Source organism: Arachis ipaensis, chromosome B6 (genome assembly GCF_059453495.1).
Source record: "Arachis ipaensis isolate K30076 ecotype BB chromosome B6, ASM5945349v1, whole genome shotgun sequence".
NCBI lineage: Eukaryota > Viridiplantae > Streptophyta > Magnoliopsida > Fabales > Fabaceae > Arachis > Arachis ipaensis.
Genome location: NC_142441.1, coordinates 143,105,389 through 143,123,498, shown reverse-complemented (window position 1 = coordinate 143,123,498; position 18,110 = coordinate 143,105,389).

Genomic DNA, 18,110 nt, shown 5'->3' with positions numbered 1-18,110 from the left:
AAAAAAGTAAATACTTTAACAAAGATTTTATAGTCATCTTGGTATGAATTTTTTTTATTATTAGACAATAAATTATAAAATTTAATTTTAGTATATTATAAAAATATTATTTCTATTTAAAGTGTAAATAAGAAAAACAAATTATACTTTTAAGTGAGTATATATATTTTTTAAATTAAATTTATATAATAAAAAAATCTTTTATCATTGTTTTCATATTTAATGTTATAATTTTTTTTTGCACAAAATAAAATTATTATATATTTGTTTGCTTTTTACGATATATATATATATATATATATATATATATATATATATATATATATATATATTAAATTTATATAATACAAAATATTTTATCATTGTATTTATATTTAAAATTATAATTTTTTACATAAAATAAAATTTATTTAAATTTTAATATTATATACGTATTATACATTTAATATTAATTTTTTTAAGATTCTAATATATCTTTTTTTTTTGAATTTGGTGTATGAATTCTTAACTTATTTCTTATGTATTATTTATTTTAATTCTAAAGCCCAAAAATTTATTTTTTGTACAGACATGTTATAATTAATATTCATATGCTTTTTTTTTGGACTTCAGCCCAATATGTAAAACTTACAAAAAAAATTCAAATTAAAAAAAAAGGTGGTTAATCTGATTAACAGGTTGCCCTTTTAAATTCAGACTATTCAAATAAAATATAATAAATGAAGAGTTCAGATTTAACCAACTAACAAGGTGTGCAGCACTCCCTACTTAGCAAGGAGCGTTTAAGGATGAGCCCTACTTGCTACGTAAAGAAAAAGGAATTTTTCATAAATAAATTTAAAAAAGTATTATTTTTGACAATAAATTAAAATAATGTTAAATGCTAAAATAAAATAAATGGACAATTTTAAATAATGAATTTTTTTATCTTAATTTATATTTTGATCTCATTTTTAGTTTTATAATTCCGTTGTACATACAAGTTTTTTTGTCAATTAAGTCTAACTAAATTGATCCAAATCCAACAAAAATCAACTTTAGATTAGAGTGTGTGGAAATACGCACTCCTGTTCATCAATATATAGCACGAACTTAAAATGAAAAATGTTTCTTCTCCCTCGATCAAAATTTAAACGATACTCAAAATCTCTCAAATTCGTCATAAAAACTCAAAAAAATCTCAAAGTTACGTTCGAATTTTCACCAGGAAACACAGAAACAGAAAGCGAAAGATTATTCAAGGTACTGCTCACTCACTGAAACCATTTTTTTCACTTTTGTCTTTCTCATTTTGATCGCGAAACACTAAATAGTTATATTTCTGTTTAATTCGTAGATTCATTTTGTGTTCTTACATTAAAGTACATATTATTCTTCTCATTATACTGTTCATTTGGTGATAACTGTGTTAGGTCGGTGTAAAAATCTTACAGTGTTTCTCGTATAGTTTAACTTATATTTACATTTGTTTGAGAGATTTGAATATATATTTGTACATGTTTGAGCGTTTACATATTTTGAATTGAATTCGTATTTAGCAACTAGTAATAACTTTTGGTGTATTTTGTCTGAATTTAGGTACCTTTGGTCTTGTTGTCTTCTTTTTGCTATAACTAGACAACAGAATATTGTTCTTATACTTTTAGTATTATTTTGTACATATTTGAGTGATTTACATGTGTTTTTGTCCATTTTTCAAGAATTTTGTTCATGGATTTATTGTAACTAGCCATAAAATTTTGTTGTAGTGCTTCTAGTGTCATTTTATGCATGTTGATTGAGTTACATATCTTTTTGAACTCACATTGTGTGATATAATCAAGAAATAGAGGTGTATTTAGTTTGTCTTTTGGTGTATTTTGTCTAAATTGAGGTGTATTTAGTGCTGTTGTTGCCTATTAACCTTATTTTTTATGGGTTATGTTAGGTAACCAATGACTTTCTTGAACAATAGGAATAACGGGTTCTAAAATTGACCCAATTCAAGTAAAACATACTACACTCCAAATTACTCACCTAAATCTTAATATTAGAATAACGATCCACACACATAGTGAATTGAACATCCAATATATCCATTGTTCACATTGTTTAATATTTTCAGTGTCTACCTATACTTTTCTATTTTTTATTCCTTACAAAAAAAAAAAAAAGACAATTAAAAAAATTACTGGGGGAGCACCGCAAAAAGGAAGCACCAAAATATAATGTAAGCTTCACATTTATTTATATGATTCTCATTGTTCACATTTTTTGTATAAATATAGTTTATTTATATGATTCTCATTTATTTACAGAAAATTCATTATTTGAGATGCTCCACAAGATCCATTCATGATATATTCCACAACATGAGCAATGAGAAGAAAGCAATTGTTGAAGAATTAGAATTTGGTGCTATGACGCATGTCCCTGCCATGAATGTGTCGTATAAGTTCTTGAAAGAATTAGCATATTCATTTGATTAGTACAATAGCAGACTGCACACACGGTACGGTATAATCGACATCACCCAAGAAAATATATGAGATGTACTTAACTTGAATGCATCTTATAAAAATTCATTTTGTAATCTATTCTGTAAATCAAATTTTGATATTTTTTCAAATTATTTCTGTATCATTGAAATATTTTTACTGCTTTTGTAGGGGCACGCTATCCAAGAAAAATTAAATATAAAAATATTAGTGAGGAGTAGAAGGAAGTTATTAGAAACTTCCAAGATTTGACTTTGTCGCAATTGACAAACTTTATGATAGAGATGAGTGTTGATAGGGAGGAAAATCAGTTGAAATTCAAGAGGACATTCATCTTCTACATTCAGAAGTGCTTCTTGTTGCCGTCAACGATAAACAAAATTTTTCCAATTCACATGTCGCCTATTCTTCATGTGGACACAATACGAGAATGGAATTGGGGTGGTTCATGTGCTCAACTTCCTCATCAAGGGTATCAGATAGCACACATTGAAAAGGAAATATGCAGTTGATAGCTGCATCTTTGCTCTGATGATTATATATCATGAATCCACACACAAGAATAAGCCCGTGGATACAATTTTTGGACCACCATAGGTGCAACACTGGATTAGGGAGATGTTGATTGAAAGAGTAGAAGCTAAGATAAAGGATGAAATGATAACTCAACAGAAGTTTTTCTTTAATTTTAGTGTATTTCTTTTCAATATATTATGCAAACTGTTAGAGAATCATTAGCATCAATTTAGACCAATTAGTATCGTCTATATTTATATAGTATATCTATATATTAATTGTAGGATTCTATACCTTTATTACTCTGATTCATTTAGCACCTATAAATACCCCTTGTATATTGTACCTTTCAACACACTGAATAATACACTCTTCAGATTACTCTCTCAGTCTCTTGTTTCTAACATGGTATCAAGAGCTTAAAAGTTTTTTTTTCAATGAACATTTGTTCATAGCCTCCTTATCTTTCTCTTCCGACAGTGCTTCTTTGCTCTGGTTTTTTGTTCTATTTCCGACGTTTGGGTTCGTCACATCTGCCATCATTGTGTTCGTCTCTCTGTCAGGATTCCAACGCCGCCGGAATCGTCGCCTGAGGCCACCGGTCGTGCCGTCGGAACCTCCCTACCCACCTTCAATCTTCCTCAACCCAGATGCTTTAGTAGCCGTTGGATCTTGCTGCTGATCAGACGATCCTGGAGCGCCCACGTGTCACGCCGCTAGCTTTTCCTGCGACCTGCGCACCCGCGATTGACCCGACCCGGCCAGCTGGTTGACCCGCTCGCCACCTCACCGCCAGCCTGTCCTCTCCGTCCTCTCACGGGCTGCCATGTGTCACCGTTCCGCTGACATGGCACTGACGTGGCAGACAAGCGGGACCCTTCCTAAGGTTTTTTGGTGAGATCTTTCCGATTTTGCACTCCGATTTCTCATTTTCTGCTCCGAAATTGCCGTTTTCTCTCCTCTCTTTGATCTTTGTGACCACTATCATGGCAAAGCCAGATGTTTTTGCTGCCACTGACAGAAAGGGTAAATTCTGTCAAAACTGTAACCATTCTGGGCACCTCTTCCCCGACTGTCCTTCTGTTGAATGTTGCACATGCCACCAGACAGGTCATATTAGCTACCATTGTTCACAGCTGTTCTGCCATTACTGCAAGATCTCAGGACATTTAATTACTGCCTGTCCTACTCGCCCACCACGTCCTGATCCACTCAACTCGTCTCCTGTCTCTCTATCTGATATTGCATCTCTTCTTCAGCGTCTTCTCTCTGTTTCTGGTAATACCCCTGTTGCTTTATCGACCCCTCCAGGTAATTCTAAATGGTACTTTGACTCGGGTTGCTTTAATCACATGTCTCCGCTGCGTAATATTTTCTCGTCCATGTCTACCACTACAAATGGACCTTTTGTTAATACTGCAAATGGCTCCCTCTTGCACGCAACACACAAGGGTTCTATATCACAGTCAACTCTTAATCTTCCTGATACTTTATATATTCCCAAATTAAATTTCAATCTTATTTCTGTTGGTCAACTTGTTGATCTGGGTTTTGAAGTCACTTTTTCCATTTCTGGTTGTCGTGTACAGGATCCTCGGACGGGATAAATCATCGGGACTGGACGTAAGGTCGGAAGGTTGTTTGAACTCGAGAATCTTCATATTCCTCATGTACCAAATCTATGTGCTGCTTCTTCTCCCTCTACCCTTCACTTCTGGCATCAACGTCTTGCCCACACCTCCTTAGGAAAACTGCGTCCTCTTGTGTCTCAAGGTGTTTTAGGTCAGGTTCCAAATAAATCTTTTGATTACATTTCTTGCCAAACTGCCAAACAACCTGCTTTATCTTTTCACAATAATTCATCTCTTGCTTGCTCTCCTTTTGATCTCATTTACTCTGATGTTTGGGGCCCCGCTCCCACTGCCTCTATGGGCGGAGCTCGATACTTTGTCGTTTTCATTGATGATTATTCCCATTTTACTTGGGTTTATTTGATGACTAATCGCCATGAGTTACCTCAGATCTATATCAACTTTGCTACTATGATTAAAACTCAGTTTTTTAAGGTCATTAAGGTTTTTCGACGTGATAATGCTATGAAATACTGTGATTCCAAACTCTTAGCCTTTCTTGCAGAACAGGGTACTTTGCCTGAGTTTTCTTGTCCTGGTACATCTCAACAAAATGGTAGAGCTAAACGCAAACACCGTCACATTCTTGACTCCGTCCGTGCAATGCTCCTTTCTTTTTCGTGTCCTGAGCGTGCTTGGGGTGAAGCTGTTCTTACTGCTGTTCATGTTATCAATAGACTCCCTTCTTCTATTCTTGGTAATGTTACTCCCTTTGAGCGTCTTTATCATACCCCCCAGATTATAGTTCTCTTCAAGTTTTCGGTTGTGTATGTTTTGTTCTTCTTCAGCCTCATGAACATAGTAAACTTGAACCTCGGGCTCGTATGTATTATTTCTTTGGTTATGGCACTAAACACAAAGGGTTATCGTTGTTGGAATCCTCTCTCTAAACGTATTCGTATATCTTGTCATGTTGTCTTCTGGGAGCACCACATGTTTTCTCAGTTCTCATCCTTTGAGTTCATTCCTACTACTCAGTCACCTTTGTTTACTAACCCCAATGTTGATCTTTTTCCTAGTGATGATTCTCCAGATTCTATCTCGAGTGACCCTCCACAGCCTCCTGTTCTTCTGCCTTCTCCATCTCTCGATGATTCCAGACCGTACGATGATCCTGCTCCTACCGTCATGCCTCCTCCTCCCGCTCGTTCTTCTAGGGTAATAAATCCACCTCCTCATCTTCTTGATTATCATTGCTTTTCTACTATCCTTCATCAACATGAACCTAAGTCATTCAGAGAAGCCTCTTCAAACCCAAATTGGCAACAAGCAATACAGGAAGAAATACAGGCACTTGAAAAAGCACACACTTGGGATTTGGTTGATCCTCCTTCTGATCAGGAAGTTGTGGGCAGTAGATGGGTATACAAGATCAAGACTCGCTCTGATGGCTCTATTGACCGTTTTAAGGCCCGCTTGGTTGCTCAAGATTGTACGCAAGAGTATGGTATTGATTATGAAGAGACTTTTGCTCCTGTCGCTCGTCTTACGTCTGTTAGAGCTCTTCTTGCCATTACTGCGGTTAAAAAATGGTCTCTCAGTCAGATGGATATGAAGAATGCATTTCTTAATGGGGATTTGAAAAATAAAGTCTATATGAAACCACCTCCGGGATATCCTTGTCCTTCTAATAAGGTTTGTCTCCTTCGCAAGGCACTTTATGGACTTAAGCAAGCTCCTCGTGAATGGTTTGACAGGTTTAGTACTACCATATGCAGTCTTGGTTTTACTTCTAGCCCTCATGAGAATGCCCTCTTCATTCGTAAAAGCGAACGTGGAGTTGTTCTTCTACTTTTGTATGTTGATGACATGATCATTACTGGGGATGATGTTGATGGTATCTATGATCTCAAGGCCTCACTTCACCGTACCTTTGAGATGAAAGATCTTGGTTCTCTCAGCTATTTTCTTGGTCTCGAGGTCATCTCCACCGATAATGGCATCTATCTCTCTCAGGCTAAGTATGCTTCAGATCTTCTTGCTTGCGCTGGGATTATAGATAGTCGTACTGAGTCTACTCCTCTTGAGCCTAATGTTCGATTTACCCCTATGGATGGCATTGTTTTGGATAATCCGACTCTCTATCGACAGTTAGTTGGCGGTCTCATCTACTTGATTATCACCCGACCAGACATCGCCTATCCGGTTCATGTACTTAGCCAGTTCTTGTCAGCTCCTCGTACTACTCACTATGCGGCGGTTCTTCGCATTCTTCGCTACATCAAAGGCACTCTATTTCATGACCTTTATTTTTCTGTCCATTCTTCTTTGTCTCTTCAGGCTTACTCCGATGCTGATTGGGCTGGTGATCCCACTGATCGTCGTTCTACTACTGGTTACTGTTTGTTTCTTGGCGACGCTCTCATTTCTTGACGTGCTAAGAAGCAAACATTTACTGCTCGCTCAAGCACAGAAGCTGAGTACCGTGCCCTCGCTGACACCACTGCTGAAGTTATCTCGGTTCATTGGCTTCTCGAAGATCTGGGTGCTCCTCTGTCGTCCCCTACTGATGTTTTTTGTGATAACCGCAGTGCTATTCAGATCGCCCATAATGATGTGTTCCATGAACGCACCAAATACATTGAGATTGATTGTCACTTTGTTCGGTAATGTATCCTTATTGATGCTGTTCGTCTCATTGCTGTTAGAACCCTAGATCAGACTGCTGATATCTTCACGAAAGCTCATCACCCGACTCGTTTCCGGACTTTGTTATCCAAACTCAAGTTGGTATCCTTAGCTCCCACTTGAGTTTGAGGGCGATGTTAGAGAATCATTAGCATCAATTTAGACCAATTAGTATCGTCTATATTTATATAGTATATCTGTATATTAATTATAGGATTCTATACCTTTATTACTCTGATTCATTTAGCACCTATAAATACCCCTTGTATATTGTACCTTTCAACACACTGAATAATACACTCTTTAGATTACTCTCTCAGTCTCTTGTTTCTAACATGGTATCAAGAGCTTAAAAGTTTTTTTTTTCAATGAACATTTGTTCATAGCCTCCTTATCTTTCTCTTCCGACAGTGCTTCTTTGCTCTGGTTTTTTGTTCTATTTCCGACGCTTGGGTTCGTCACCTCTACCATCATTGTGTTCGTCTCTCTGTCAGGATTCCAACGCCGCCGGAATCGTCGCCTGAGGCCACCGGACGTGCCGTCGGAACCTCCCTACCCACCTTCAATCTTCCTCAACCCAGATGCTTTAGTAGCCGTTGGATCTTGCTGCTGATCAGACGATCCTGGAGCGCCCACGTGTCACGCCGCTAGCTTTTCCTGCGACCCGCGCACCCGCGATTGACCCGACCCGGCCAGCTGGTTGACCCGCTCGCCACCTCACCGCCAGCCTGTCCTCTCCGTCCTCTCACGGGCTGCCATGTATCACCGTTCCGCTGACATGGCACTGACGTGGCAGACAAGCGGGACCCTTCCTAAGGTTTTTTGGTGAGATCTTTCCGATTTTGCACTCCGATTTCTCATTTTCTGCTCCGAAATTGCCGTTTTCTCTCCTCTCTTTGATCTTTGTGACCACTATCATGGCAAAGCCAGATGTTTTTGCTGCCACTGACAGAAAGGGTAAATTCTGTCAAAACTGTAACCATTCTGGGCACCTCTTCCCCGACTGTCCTTCTGTTGAATGTTGCACATGCCACCAGACAGGTCATATTAGCTACCATTGTTCACAGCTGTTCTGCCATTACTGCAAGATCTCGGGACATTTAATTACTGCCTGTCCTACTCGCCCACCACGTCCTGATCCACTCAACTCGTCTCCTGTCTCTCTATCTGATATTGCATCTCTTCTTCAGCGTCTTCTCTCTGTTTCTGGTAATACCCCTGTTGCTTTATCGACCCCTCCAGGTAATTCTAAATGGTACTTTGACTCGGGTTGCTTTAATCACATGTCTCCGCTGCGTAATATTTTCTCGTCCATGTCTACCACTACAAATGGACCTTTTGTTAATACTGCAAATGGCTCCCTCTTGCACGCAACACACAAGGGTTCTATATCACAGTCAACTCTTAATCTTCCTGATACTTTATATATTCCCAAATTAAATTTCAATCTTATTTCTGTTGGTCAACTTGTTGATCTGGGTTTTGAAGTCACTTTTTCCATTTCTGGTTGTCGTGTACAGGATCCTCGGACGGGATAAATCATCGGGACTGGACGTAAGGTCGGAAGGTTGTTTGAACTCGAGAATCTTCATATTTCTCATGTACCAAATCTATGTGCTGCTTCTTCTCCCTCTACCCTTCACTTATGGCATCAACGTCTTGCCCACACCTCCTTAGGAAAACTGCGTCCTCTTGTGTCTCAAGGTGTTTTAGGTCAGGTTCCAAATAAATTTTTTGATTACATTTCTTGCCAAACTGCCAAACAACCTGCTTTATCTTTTCACAATAATTCATCTCTTGCTTGCTCTCCTTTTGATCTCATTTACTCTGATGTTTGGGGCCCCGCTCCCACTGCCTCTATGGGCGGAGCTCGATACTTTGTCGTTTTCATTGATGATTATTCCCATTTTACTTGGGTTTATTTGATGACTAATCGCCATGAGTTACCTCAGATCTATATCAACTTTGCTACTATGATTAAAACTCAGTTTTTTAAGGTCATTAAGGTTTTTCGACGTGATAATGCTATGAAATACTGTGATTCCAAACTCTTAGCCTTTCTTGCAGAACAGGGTACTTTGCCTGAGTTTTCTTGTCCTGGTACATCTCAACAAAATGGTAGAGCTAAACGCAAACACCGTCACATTCTTGACTCCGTCCGTGCAATGCTCCTTTCTTTTTCGTGTCCTGAGCGTGCTTGGGGTGAAGCTGTTCTTACTGCTGTTCATGTTATCAATAGACTCCCTTCTTCTATTCTTCGTAATGTTACTCCCTTTGAGCGTCTTTATCATACCCCCCAGATTATAGTTCTCTTCAAGTTTTCGGTTGTGTATGTTTTGTTCTTCTTCAGCCTCATGAACATAGTAAACTTGAACCTCGGGCTCGTATGTATTATTTCTTTGGTTATGGCACTAAACACAAGGGTTATCATTGTTGGAATCCTCTCTCTAAACGTATTCGTATATCTTGTCATGTTGTCTTCTGGGAGCACCACATGTTTTCTCAGTTCTCATCCTTTGAGTCCATTCCTACTACTCAGTCACCTTTGTTTACTAACCCCAATGTTGATCTTTTTCCTAGTGATGATTCTCCAGATTCTATCTCGAGTGACCCTCCACAGCCTCCTGTTCTTCTGCCTTCTCCATCTCTCGATGATTCCAGACCGTATGATGATCCTGCTCCTACCGTCATGCCTCCTCCTCCCGCTCGTTCTTCTAGGGTAAGGAATCCACCTCCTCATCTTCTTGATTATCATTGCTTTTCTACTATCCTTCATCAACATGAACCTAAGTCATTCAGAGAAGCCTCTTCAAACCCAAATTGGCAACAAGCAATACAGGAAGAAATACATGCACTTGAAAAAGCACACACTTGGGATTTGGTTGATCCTCCTTCTGATCAGGAAGTTGTGGGCAGTAGATGGGTATACAAGATCAAGACTCGCTCTGATGGCTCTATTGACCGTTTTAAGGCCCGCTTGGTTGCTCAAGGTTGTACGCAAGAGTATGGTATTGATTATGAAGAGACTTTTGCTCCTGTCGCTCGTCTTACGTTTGTTAGAGCTCTTCTTGCCATTACTGCGGTTAAAAAATGGTCTCTCAGTCAGATGGATATGAAGAATGCATTTCTTAATGGGATTTGAAAAATAAAGTCTATATGAAACCACCTCCGGGATATCCTTGTCCTTCTAATAAGGTTTGTCTCCTTCGCAAGGCACTTTATGGACTTAAGCAAGCTCCTCGTGAATGGTTTGACAGGTTTAGTACTACCATATGCAGTCTTGGTTTTACTTCTAGCCCTCATGAGAATGCCCTCTTCATTCGTAAAAGCGAACGTGGAGTTGTTCTTCTACTTTTGTATGTTGATGACATGATCATTACTGGGGATGATGTTGATGGTATCTATGATCTCAAGGCCTCACTTCACCGTACCTTTGAGATGAAAGATCTTGGTTCTCTCAGCTATTTTCTTGGTCTCGAGGTCATCTCCACCGATAATGGCATCTATCTCTCTCAGGCTAAGTATGCTTCAGATCTTCTTGCTTGCGCTGGGATTATAGATAGTCGCACTGAGTCTACTCCTCTTGAGCCTAATGTTCGATTTACCCCTATGGATGGCATTGTTTTGGATAATCCGACTCTCTATCGACAGTTAGTTGGCGGTCTCATCTACTTGACTATCACCCGACCAGACATCGCCTATCCGGTTCATGTACTTAGCCAGTTCTTGTTAGCTCCTCGTACTACTCACTATGCGGCGGTTCTTCGCATTCTTCGCTACATCAAAGGCACTCTATTTCATGACCTTTATTTTTTTGCCCATTCTTCTTTGTCTCTTCAGGCTTACTCCGATGCTGATTGGGCTGGTGATCCCACTGATCGTCGTTCTACTACTGGTTACTGTTTGTTTCTTGGCGACGCTCTCATTTCTTGACGTGCTAAGAAGCAAACATTCACTGCTCGCTCAAGCACAGAAGCTGAGTACCGTGCCCTCGCTGACACCACTGCTGAAGTTATCTCGGTTCGTTGGCTTCTCGAAGATTTGGGTGCTCCTCTGTCGTCCCCTACTGACGTTTTTTGTGATAACCGCAGTGCTATTCAGATCGCCCATAATGATGTGTTCCATGAACGCACCAAACACATTGAGATTGATTGTCACTTTGTTCGGTAACGTATCCTTATTGATGTTGTTCGTCTCATTGCTGTTAGAACCCTAGATCAGACTGCTGATATCTTCACGAAAGCTCATCACCCGACTCGTTTCCGGACTTTGTTATCCAAACTCAAGTTGGTATCCTTAGCTCCCACTCGAGTTTGAGGGGGATGTTAGAGAATCATTAGCATCAATTTAGACCAATTAGTATCGTCTATATTTATATAGTATATCTGTATATTAATTGTAGGATTCTATACCTTTATTACTCTGATTCATTTAGCACCTATAAATACCCCTTGTATATTGTACCTTTCAACACACTGAATAATACACTCTTCAGATTACTTTCTCAGTCTCTTGTTTCTAACACAAACTAATGTTTTTCTATTTTAGGGCATTATGAGAAGAGCACAGCTGAGAGATCAATCAAAAGACAAAAATAAGGGAAAAAGAAACGAAGAAAAGAAAGAACAAAAGAATCCACAAAAAAGAAGACTGTTATATCTTACTCAACTTTGAAAAGTGAAAGCAAGTATTTTTTAGTCTGAGTCTGATTCTAAACATGACTCGGAGGAGACATTGAAGAGAAGAAAACAATCTCAGAGAATGGAAAAGAAGTATTATTTTTTGGTGTATTTTGTTAATTATATTGTGTTTATTTGCCTGATGATTGTTTGCTTTTATAGAATGCAATCCAAAAAAAAGGAAGCACATTATTGAGGATTCATCTTCCAAAAAAAATAACTGAATCTGATGACAAGTAAGATTCAGAAACTATCAGTGTAATGCTATGTTTTATTTTTCATCAAAATTTTACTTATTAATAGAATTTTTTGCATGTATTATCAGAAGTGAAGAAATGGAGGAAATAACAAAAAGAAGATTGAAGAAAAAATTCACAAGCCTGCAAAAAAGTAAGTATTACTTTTCGGTGTATTTTATCAATCTTATTGTGTTTATTTATTTGATGATTATTTGCTTTTCTAGGATGGAATCTAAAAAAAGAAAGCATGTTATCGAGAATTCATCTTCGCAAAAAGAAACTGAATCTAATAATGAGTAAGATTCAGAAACTATCATTGTAATGTTATGTTTTTTTTCATCATAATTTTATTTATTAATAGAATTTTTTTTGCATGCATTGTCAAAAGTGAAAAAATGCAAAAAATAAAAAACAAGATTGAAGAAAATAAATAATATGCCTGCACAAAAGCATGTGTTAATTTTCAGTGTATTTTGCTAATTTTATTGTGTTTTTTGTCTGATGATTGTTTGCTTTTAGAGGATGCAGGAAAAAATCATAGATATTTCAGAAAGTGGGCTCCACTCCACAGAAGCTCACTATGATTCTTCGCAAACGTAAGATTCAATATCTGAAATTCTTTCTTTGCTAAAATTTTCTAAAACCTAATATAATTACTCTAGTTTTATTGAATAATGTTTATTTTGTCTTTAGAATGTTACATGTAAATTTGGCGAGTGAAAATGATCATGCGTTTCAAACACAGACAAACTATCAGAACTCTGTAAAATAACCAAGTGATAACATGTAATTTCTATTTCTCTTACCATTTTTTTATTTCTTGTGCTACCATAATCTACTTCTGATTTTATATATTGTTTTAGAAGACAAAGCCCTTTAAGATTTTATTCAAGAAAAAAGACAACAAAAAAAGAAAAAACTGCACCTATGTAAGTTTTAATACAAAAGAAGTTGTGTTTTTATTAAATGCTTGAGATGTAATAGTGATGTGATTTCAGTGCATTTCAGATTTAAGGAACCAGAAGAATCATTGAATGAACCAACCCCTGTTCAGAAAGCAATATAGATAATAATCCTAAAGAATAAATAATTGTTCTTTGAAAATAAACTCATTCTCAATCTGAACTACTGGACATATGAGTTTTCCAATTCACTTTCAATGTTATAATCAGCGAGTTAATCATTTACACTTGAATATTTACTCCATATTAACTTTTTTATTTTTGTCTTTATTAGAGTTCCAATTCAAGTATTTGCTCCTCCTTCAGAAACACTTGTCTCAAGCTCTCTGTAAACTCAACAAACTGTTGCAAAGTCTCCCACAGAGGAATATATAGAAGAAGAATCTATTAATGCATAAGCATTAATTAAATTTCTTTTCTAATAGTTTCGGTGTTTGGTTTCGGTGTATTGCATGTAATTTGAGGTGCACTTGATGTTGTTGTCCTCTTTTTGTTGTAACTAGACAAAAAAAAATGTTGTAGTGCTTATGATTTTTTTTTTGCATGTTTGAGTGATTTTGTCCATTTTGAGGGACTTTATTCATACATTTGTTGTACTTAATTCATAGAAATTTGTTGTAGTTCTTCAGATGTTATTTTGTGCATGTTTTATTGAGTTACATATCTTTTTAACTAACATTCCGTGTTGCAATAAAAAAATAAATAATGGTGTACTTGATTTGTATTTCACGTGAATTGGGCTCACTTATTTTGGTTGTATTAATTAAATTCCTTTTCTAATAGTTTCGCTGCTTAATTCTTTTTATGTAATCCTGCAGTCTTCCACAACCTCAACAACCTGCTGCAAAATCTCCCACAGAGGAATATACCGAAGAACAACCTCAATAACCTCAACAAGAACCTCATGAGGAAGTAGTTCCTCCTAATGTGTAAGTTCTACTTAATAAAATTCTTTTTTAATATTTTCTGTGTATTCTTAAACTATTTTATGTGCACCATACAGTCATCCACCTGCTCAAGCCGTGAATGATGGTTGTCAATACTGCATTGAAGAATGACTTTGCTGCACTATCATTTAGCCTTGACTTTACTCAATCAAGTGAGAAAGCTACACTTACTCAAGAGGGTGAACCACCAGCTAACATGGAAAAATCTCAAGAAAGCCTAATATTGGTAGACGAGTTGGTTAAGGTGATGAATACTGGAGTTGTAGCAGCATTAAATTAGGCTAAGGAGCAGCAAAAGCCCCCACCCGAAAAGGATGAAACGGCGATAATATCTCGTGAGGCCTAAAAAGCCACGAAGCTGCTTAACACTACTAAGTTCAGGCCAATCTTGAATTGCTTGCACCTTAGCCGATTCCATGAGAACACCACCACCTGTAATCGTGTGGCCTAAGTAATCCACCTCATTAGTTCCAAAGAGGAACTTAGAAATATTGGCAAAGAGAGTCTCCTGTCTTAGCAGCTTGAATGATTTAGTGCTAGTCAAATTGCAGCCATATCGCCAACATTCGGTGGCATTGTGAAAGCATCAGAACTTGGGTTGCGTTATTTTGGCCCTTTTAGAATTGGAAGAAAATTCAATAAGGTAGCCTATCCGTTGAAATTACCAGCAGAAGCTCGTATCTGTAATGTTTTTCATATATCGGCACTCAAGTAATTTCGTGGTGACCACGAATTTCAATATCTACCACTACCTTTAACTACACCGAAGCTCAGACCAATCTTGGAGCCTTCTCGAATTTTGTCCCAACACTCCATCTTGCGTGGTGACAAGGAATTTTTACAGTGAAAAATTTAGTGGGGCTACGGTGCTATCACAGAAACAAGTTAGAGAGATGTTGATCAATTCCTCAAGCTCTTTCCCGAATTCAACCTTGGGGACAAAGTTGCTCTTGATGGGGAAAGTAAAGGCACTGAATGAAGAAGAGCACATAATTGAAAAACTTGCAACTTCAGAAGGAAATATTGTTACAGCAGGACAGTTGGCACTCAATCAGCATGATATGGACCCAAGAAGGAGCACTAGAGAGAGAATTAATAGCAAGAGGCTGGTTGGTTGAGAGGCAGTGATTGCTGGTACAATTTTTGTTTCCTGTTCTTTTTCTTTTTTTTCTGTTCCATTTCTCATCTATAGTTCTTTTCCAATTCTTCAGGTACTGCATATGCTTGGAGTAATTGAGGAATTACTATACCCTTCTGCATCACTATTTCTTTTATTTCTCATTTCTACTCACAACTCTCGTATATGCTCTTCACTTATCAATTACTTATAAATTTCTTCAATTAAACATAAATACATACCACATTTCTTCCTCTTCTTATTATCTCTGAGTTCCACCCTATCAACCTCTAATATGCTTTTCAAATAGGGTCAGGTAATAGGATAATAGCTTTAGGAGCATACCTGGTTCATGTGGATTGGGCCACTAGGACTATCTGAGTCTAAATTGTCCAAACACCTCTTGGATTTTTATTGAGCCTCTCCATGTCAAAATTCTCTCAAAAGAAGCAATAGGTCCTAGGTTGCATTTGGTTTTAAGAATAAGATAAGACAAAATACTGAAAACAAGACATAAAAGATAGAAATACAAAAATTAGTAGTCTTATATTTTGTTTTGTGATAAAATAAAATAAATTGTGAAAGTTCAATTTATTCTTATTTTTTTAATAAAAGAAAAAATAAAAAATAAATTGTGTCTCTTGTTAGTGTCTTTGTATTTTTCTTGTTAGAATAGACACGTACAAAATATACTAATTCATGTTTCTGAACATATATAATATTTCTATCCATATCTCATCTACTAGACACAAATTTGTACCTATCCTTATCTCAAAATCTCGTACTTATAAAGAAACACAGCCTTTAGTGACGAAAAAAGCCTTGGACTTCCTTGCTAGATCTTGATACGAGCATATACTGTCCACAACAACCACCCTTGCCCCCAACTCGGCCTCTCCTTCACCTCTACCTCCACTTTCTCCTCCTCACCCTCACTCTCAATAACAATCCATCATTCATAACAATTACAAAACCGAAATTACAATCACCACTATCATTTGCATTGCTTCCCTTTGCAATCCTCGAATTTACCAATCTCCACAATAATGTACTCCCTCATATTCATAAAATACACATAAAAATGAAAAAAATAAATCCACCCTTTGTCAAACCCATGACCTCCACTCTTTTGCCACCATAGCTAATAAATCTGATTCGATTACCCAACTTGCAAACTAGAACCACAACCATAGTTAGAGTTACAGCCACATTAGCCATTGCATCACTAACGACAATAGTGACTCAGAATTTCGATTCAATGGGAGATGGCTCCAACGATGACAATGGAAGAGAAGATGAATGACATAGTTTGGAGGGGAATATAAATAAATGGGTAAACCCAAATATTGAAAGGGTGTAGGCCTTGCTTGTTCATGCTCCATTAGTTGAGCAATAATGAGGACAAAGGCGTGCAATTACAAAGACATTAATGGAGGTAAAGGCTAAGGTAGGTTGTGACAACGAGATGGTGGAAGTAGGGTGAATAAGGGTATAGTAAAGTGACGGTGAGGGTAAAGAGTGGAGGCAGAGGTGAGAAAGGTGGTGGTGGCGATGACAGTGGTGATGGTAGAGTAAAGGTGGTGTGAACGTGTAATGATACACATTGAAACGAGAGGAAGATGAAGATTATGTTGATGATGGAGGAATGGGTTTTCATGGATCGAATTAGGTCGGATTTGGGTAAATTCGCAATTTGATCTGCATTTAAATTTATAAATCAGATAACATCGGATATTGAAGTTTTTTTTTATCTTAGGATTCAATACGATCTGACAATTTTCGAATTGGATCGGAAATAAATTAAAAATGATGAAAAATAAATCAATAAAATTGGAAAAAAAATCCCAAAATTAGAACTCTCAAACAAAATTAAAGAGTGAATTACCAACTCGACTCTATTCATTTTTTAGAATGACAACACGATCCTTTAAAATAAAAACATTTCACTTCGGCTCCTGTCTCCTATTTCCGTAACACAACGCGGTTCCTGTGAGTATTTTTCCGTTAAGTCCTGACAGAAAACGATGACGTGTTAGGTTGCATGGTTGAGCTGTCATGTCATGCTTGTTGAGGTGGTCCTTAAGTACCAACGTGGATAATAAAAAATGGACAGAGGCCTAATTGTCTCTAGATTAAAATTAGTTAGGGATTTATTCGTCCTTATTCTTTAAACGATATCTTTTTTCAATTATTTTTTATTCATTATATTAATATTTTTTCAATAAATTATTAAATATAAGGTATAATAAGTACAAACTAATTATTCAAATTTAAAAATAGTATTTATTATGAAACTAAATAAATAATTTTAATTATTAATTATACTATGTAAGTAATTGAATTTTAATATACGCAAAATTTTAATTAATTTACATTATTCTTATATTGATAAATTTTCATGGATCTATAACCTTATGACAATATGTATTATTAATAGATTAATAATATTATTTGATGTTTTGAGTTTGTTGAGTTTATAAATGTTCTATATATATATATATATATATATATATATATATATATATATATATATATTATGTTTTTTTCATTTAGTATTAGTAGCCTACTGATTGTGTATTTTAGTGCAAAGATATCAAATGAAATTATTAATATAGTTTAAAGAGATAAAAAATTAAGTTTGTTATTATTCAAAAAATTTTACTATATATCAATAATGTGTTTATTAGTTTCTATTTTATTATGAAAATTATTTAGATCATAATACTAATAATATATTATAGAATTATTATTATTAATGTATTAACTGTACTTTAATATTTATTATTTATATATTTAAAAATTATATTTAAGAATTATTTATTTAGTTTTATAATAAATGATATTTTTAAATTCAAATAATTTATTAATTAGTTTGTACTTATTATACCATATATTGAATACTTTATTGAAAAAA